The sequence below is a fragment of the Arachis ipaensis genome, chromosome B1 (genome assembly GCF_059453495.1).
Source record: "Arachis ipaensis isolate K30076 ecotype BB chromosome B1, ASM5945349v1, whole genome shotgun sequence".
Lineage (NCBI taxonomy): Eukaryota > Viridiplantae > Streptophyta > Magnoliopsida > Fabales > Fabaceae > Arachis > Arachis ipaensis.
In genome coordinates, this window is record NC_142436.1 from 121,508,291 (window position 1) to 121,514,841 (window position 6,551).

Genomic DNA, 6,551 nt, shown 5'->3' on the forward strand with positions numbered 1-6,551 from the left:
TTGTTTTTAAATGTTTCACTTTCCCAGCAAGCTTGTAATACTCCATGACTCTATTTTCAGCAAATATGACTTTTGTGTTTATTAAAAACCGAATTTTAAACTTCTAAGCCTCCATTTTTATCCGTTTAGTTCTACATCATAATAGAATGCCTAGTAATTAAGAATAAGCTAGGAATGGGGATAGTTTGAGGGTGAAGTAAGGGGAGAGTTAATGATGAATTATGATTAATGATTATTGTATGAGTTGTTGAGGGTAGTGATGGAAGTGAGGTGTAAGCCATGAGCCGAAGGGTTGTATTTAATAATGATTATTGGCTGGTTATGGATTATGTTATGAGGCAGATGGCTATGATAAATTGTGATTTATGACTGGAAATGAAAATGTGAATGTGAATGATTATTTTATCTTGAGCTCTCTTTCTTGAAAGTACGACCCCAGAGAGATGGTGGAAGATGAGGATCCCCTTCTTTGTTCCTCCTGGTATTGTAAAATCACCCCAGCGAGATGGTGGGAGGTTAGGATCCCCTCCTTAGTTCCTCCTGGGCATATGAGAATGTACCTCCTGGGTAGATGCAAGGGTTGTGGTTTCACCCTACTTGCTCCAGGTTGGTTAGTATAGAGGCTCCCCGGGTGGATGCAAGGGTTGTGGTTTAGCCCCACTTGCCTCGGATTATGATGTGTGATGTATCAAAAGTGGAATTATATGATGTATAAGTGACGATATGTTCAGAATGAATGATTATGGAACGTTATGAATGAATGTGAAATGATTATCTGAGATACGAGTTTTCCTGGATGAAAGCAGTGACTAGCCACCACGTGCTCCAGGTTGAGACTCGATACTCTGCTGACCCTATGTCGCAAGGGTGGCCGGACACTGTGAAAGTTCCGGATGAGCTCACCCCCGTGGATAAACACCAGTGTGGGTGTTGTATGATTATGATTATGATTATGATTATGATTATGCTTATGGTTGAGAATTACTCGAGTTGGGGATGCGCGACAGAGGGACAGTCCAATGGTTAGCTACCAGGACTTGTCGGGTTGGCTCTATAACCGACAGATGAGACTCAATAGCCACTAGGACAGCCATACATCATATGCATCTATATGTCTTGTTTGGATTGCCTAAGTGATTGCATAACTAAATGCTACTTGATTATCTGCTATATTTGAACCCTGTTTGTGATTTCTCTGTTTGTAATAATTGTATTTGTTGCATTTGGTTCCGTTGGTGGTTGGGAGGTTCGGAGGAATTGGAGAGGGGGAGTTTTAGATAGCTTTGAAGACCTTTAGTTAGTTGACTATTTTAATTCTATGGTTTAGTTATGTTTTAAGCTTTAATTATCTGTTGAAAGTTCTAGGATTGCCTTCAACTTTTCCAGGACATTATATATTAGATATGTGGGCACTGTTACCATGTTGAGAACCTCCGGTTCTCACCTATGCAGGTTTTGTGGTTTTCAGATGCAGGACAGGCGGCACCTCGTTGAAGCATGCTGGAAGCTTCTGATGTTGCGAAGATCTTTATCTTTTGGGTTTATTTTGGTTATTTGTATTTGCTTAGATGCTTATTATCTCCACTTATTATATATATGCTGTCTTAATCCCTCTTAGAGGTGATTTTGGAGACTCAGGTTTTTGTAACTCTGTATTTTGGGTCTTCCTGTATATCTATATGTATATGCACTTATTCGCTCAGGCCGATTTATCTTTGCGAGCCAAGTCTTGAGTTTTGTTATATGTATTTTAGAACTCTTGGTATATTAACTCCTTAGCTTGTTCTATCTTGCTTCGTATGCTTTATCGCTTCGTGAGCGTTACGCTTTTCAATTTAACGGTTTTGCTTTATCCCTTTCTTCAAAGGCTCCTAGTTATAAACCTTTTTCTCTATATTATATATGTAATTTTTCTTTTAGAGGTCGTAGCGCCTCACCACCTCTGTTTTACATCCTAGGTGTAAAGCTCTGTTTTACAGAATGGTCTTGGAAGTGGGAGTGTTGAACTTGGGAGATTGGCGTGTTGCACTTGGGAATAAGATGTGTGACATGCCCATTAAAAAGGAGGGGTGAAGGCGTGTTGTGGCTGCATGCCCCTTGAGATCTGGCATGTAACACACCACATATTTAATGAGTCTGGAGGTATGTCCTTAGCATGCAACACACCCTAGTCTTGGCGTGTAACGCGCCATCTTATCAATTATTCCAGGGAGGTGCCTTTTCTAGCGTGCAAAACTTGGTGCTGGCGTGTGACATGCCAGTTTTGCTCTTGGAGGGTGCATTTTGGTGGCATTTTTAAAACAAATGCTCCCTTGTCTTGGCGTGCAACACATTAGGTTTCAAGATGCTTTTTTTAGCCCAAATATGTTCGTTGTTCATGGTCTAAATTGAATGTCACTATAGACTATTATATATTGTTGAGAAGATCTAGAAGTTAGCTTTTTAGTGCCACTAAAGGTGCTTAATTTGGACCTTTGTAGCTCAAGTTATCCTTGTTGGAGTATGAAGAGGTTAGTCCTAGCGTGCAACACGCCAGCCTTGATTTACACCCTTAGATTCAGCGTCTACTATAGAGTATTATATATCATTGAAAAGTTCTAAAATTTGGCTTTCTAATGCCACTAGAACCGCTTCATTTGAATCCTTATAGCTCAAGTTATCCTTGTAGGAGTATGAAGAGGTCAAGGTTGTAATTTTTCTTTGAACTTTTCTAGGCTTGTTTCTAACTCTTGCTTCCGTGGGGGTTGTTTCCTTTTTGCATGCCACCTTTCTTGCTTCACCCAAAGTCTTCTTTGATTGTCCTTCTCCTCCTTTGTCCTTGATTAAAATCTTTCAATAATTTTCTACACATATTAAAGCACAAAGCAACTTCAAGACAAATCGATTAAAATACAAAAATCTCAATTAAAATAAGAAAATCACTAATCTTTGTACAAAAAAGGAAACTCCAAGAAACATTTATTAAAAGCATGAAAATTTTACTAAAAGCAAGAGATCACTAAATTTATTCAAAGAAATAATAACTAAAAATAACTAAAGATGCTTATGGATCAGTTTCTCAAGTCAGGATTGTGTGCGCAGACACAGATGTTGGGAAGTTGGATGGGACAAAGGTGGTTGTGAACAAAGAGCTAGTCGATGATGATGCTATGGGCGAAAAAGGAAATGAAAGTTCAAGCATTGGTGAAAAAGAGGACTGATTTTACTTAGTGATAATGTTTTTAGCTTTTGTCTAGTTTTGAACTATTTTTGCTTTTGTCGATTTCGTAAGATCGGTTTTGTTTTGTATTTTGTTTGATTGATAGTTTCCAAGTATGAAGCTTGGTTGTTACTTTATCTGCTTTATCAACAGTTTGAATATTTTGGTAATATATGTCAACATGTCATTTGGAAATATAAAGAAGAAATGGCATTTGTGACTTCTTTATTATGTTCACGAAATACATGAGTATGATTGGCGTCCGGCGTCGTTAAAACCCTCTCTAAGTAAAACCCAGTATGGGAAAAAAGCTCATGAGTGGAAAAAAGAGTACCTTCATTCACCCGGAACATTAGACCTATAGAATGGTACCAATGATTGTGTAAAAACTCACTCTTCTTTGAAAAAGTCGTGGGTTTGATTTCTCTGGGGGAATAACCCCTTGGCTGATGCATTTGAGGATGGGGGATCTCCAATCATCCACCTATGTGACACTTAATATGCATGTTAAATCTACGCTAGGTTTTTCTAGCATTAATTGTGATAGTATTGGTGGGTGTGTGCTTTTTCTAGTGGTTGCTAGTTTAGATAAGATGTCGGCACGGGTATTATGTTCCCTATGTATATGAATAATTTTAAATTTAATGAATTTTGAAATGAGATCATTCTCCATGAGCCAATATTGTTCAAGCAAAGGATCTTGTATCTGAAAAGTTCCATTGATCTGCTGTACAACTAAGACAGAGTCACAGTACACCGTGAGCCGTGATATCTGTAGGTTGCAAGCGAGCTTGAGCCCGACCAGTAGAGCTTCATACTCTGCTTGGTTATTATTGGCATTGAAGGAGAATTGCAATGATTGTTTAACTATCATCATGGCTTCGTCTTGTAGTAGTATTCCGGCTCCACTACCCTCATTGTTGGATGCGCCGTCTATATGTAGCTTTCAAGTGGGTTCTTGGAGTTGCGGGTCTGAGATGAAGTTGGCTAGTACTTGTGATTTTAAGGCTGGCCTTAATTGATATTGGATGTCGAATGCAAAAAGCTCAATGGACCATTTAATCAATCTTCCGACTACCTCTGGTTTAGTTAAGATTTTCTGAAGGGGTTGGTCTGTTCGTATAATTATTGTATGGCTTTGGAAATAATGTCTCAACCTTCTAGCAGTAGTTATTAGAGCTAACACCAGTTGCTCTACCTTTGGGTGTCTCTGTTTGGCCGGTTGCAGGATTTTGCTGATGAAGTATACCGGCCTTTGAATTTTTTCTGTTTCAATAATGAGAACCAAACTTATAGCATGGTTAGAAACAAATAAATATAAATTTAACTGTTTACCAACTTCTGGGATTTGTAGTATTGGGGGTGATTATAAAATCTTCCTGTTAATTATTGGACCTTCCTTATTGATTTTGGGCTTGCCATGTTAAGGATGGTGCTGCACTTTTCAGGGTTTGCTTCAATTTCTTAGGATGTCAACATGAATCCGAGGAATTTTTTTTCTTGAACTTCGAAAGCACATTTCTCTGGATTTAGCCTCATGTTATATTCTCGGACTTGTTTAAAAACCCCGATCAAGTCCGCACAATATGAACCTTCTTAGGGTGTCTTTGCCACCATGTCGTCTGATAAACCCATATTTTATGATATATTTTGTGCTTAGTTTGAGTGATTTATTCAATCCTTTATCCACTTATTCATGTTAATTGCATGGTTTTACTTTCCCTTCCTTATTATGTGATGTATGTGAAAAACATGTTTCCTATGCTTCTAAATTAATTATTTTAATCACCCTTAATTCCATTCGATGCCGTGATTAGTGTGTTGAGTAGTTTCAGATCTTCTAAGGCAGGAATGACTCAAAGGATGGAAGGGAAACATACAAAAATGGAAGGAAAGTACAAAACGGAGCTTCTGAAGAAACTGGCATCCACGCGATCGCATGGACGACGCGATCGCATGCCAAGCACAAAGAAGCAGCGACGCGGCCGCATGACTGACGCGACCGTGTGGCAAGGAAAAGCTCCGAACGACGCGACCGCGTGACCCACGCGAACGCGTGACAGAGGCTACGCACCAGAAATTGCAGAAAACGCTCATAGCAAATTCTGAAGCCCTTTTTGGCCCAAATCCAAGTCCAGAAGGCATAGACCAGAGGTTATGAAGTGAGGGAATACATCCATTCAGAGGGAGATTGCCAATTTTATTTCCCATGTTTTAGATCTAGTTTTGAGAGAGGTTCTCTCCTCTCTCTCTTAGGATTTAGGACTTCTCTTAGTTTTAGGAGTAACTCTCAATCCCAGGTTCTTTATTTTTATTTATTCTTCCAATCTAGTTTATGAACTCTTCATGTTAGATGAAAATTTCTCTTATTAATACTATTTGAGGTATTTCAGTTTATGATTGCTTTCTCTAATTGATGTTATTGTTGCTTTACATCTGAAGGCATTTTTATTCCAGCAAATTTACTTTTTCTTCTTTTGGTCTTGATTAAGAAAGCAGTAACTCAGGAGTTATCTTATCTCAACATAATTGATAACTGTTATCTTTGCTAATTGAACTGAGCTTCAATAATCCCAACCTTTTCTTAGGAAATAAATAGGATTCGAAGATCAAACTAATTAGTCCCTTGACTTTCCTTTACTTTAGTAAAGGTTGACTAAGTGGAATTAAGATTCAACTTTCACTGTTGTTGATAAGAATAACTAAGCCTGGACTTCTAATTTCTCATACCTTGCCAAAAGTTTGCTTTACAGTATTTATTTATTTATTTTAATTGCTATTTAAATCAATTGTCATATTTGTTCCTCATTCTTAAAACCCCAAATTTGCAATCTCCGAACATACCTCCCTGCAGTTCCTTGAGAAGATGACCCGAGGTTTAAATACTCGGTTATCAATTTTAAGGAATTTGTTACTTGTGACAACCAAAACGTTTGTACGAAGGGATTTCTGTCAGTTTAGAGACTATATATACAACGCGATTATTTTTATGAAATTTCTTACTGGCAAAAATCCTAACGTCAAAATGGCGCCGTTGTCGGGGATCGAACCCGGGTCACCCGCGTGACAGGCGGGAATACTTACCACTATACTACAACGACCATTCTACAATGCATACCCAACTGATAGATATGGTGGACAACCTTGTAACTACCAACAAGCCCCACCCCGTGCCTATAGACCATATTCTCAACATAACCTCGAACCACCACACTCGCAAGCTTCTCTTCACCATTCGCCACCGTATGATCCTTTCCTACCCCAGTTCCAATCCAATCACCCCCAAGCACCACCACTTCCCTATGTCTCATGTCCAAATCCATCACCCCGAGAATCAGAGGTTCGCCTCAAG

General features: G+C 38.7%; 1 non-coding gene across 1 annotated transcript; it reads right to left on the reverse strand.

Annotated features, from left to right (window-relative positions):
- Nucleotides 1-6,228: 6,228 nt before the first annotated feature.
- TRNAD-GUC (transfer RNA aspartic acid (anticodon GUC)) lies at nucleotides 6,229-6,300 on the reverse strand. The gene has a single exon. It is a non-coding gene; the product is annotated as a tRNA-Asp (tRNA).
- Nucleotides 6,301-6,551: the final 251 nt, after the last annotated feature.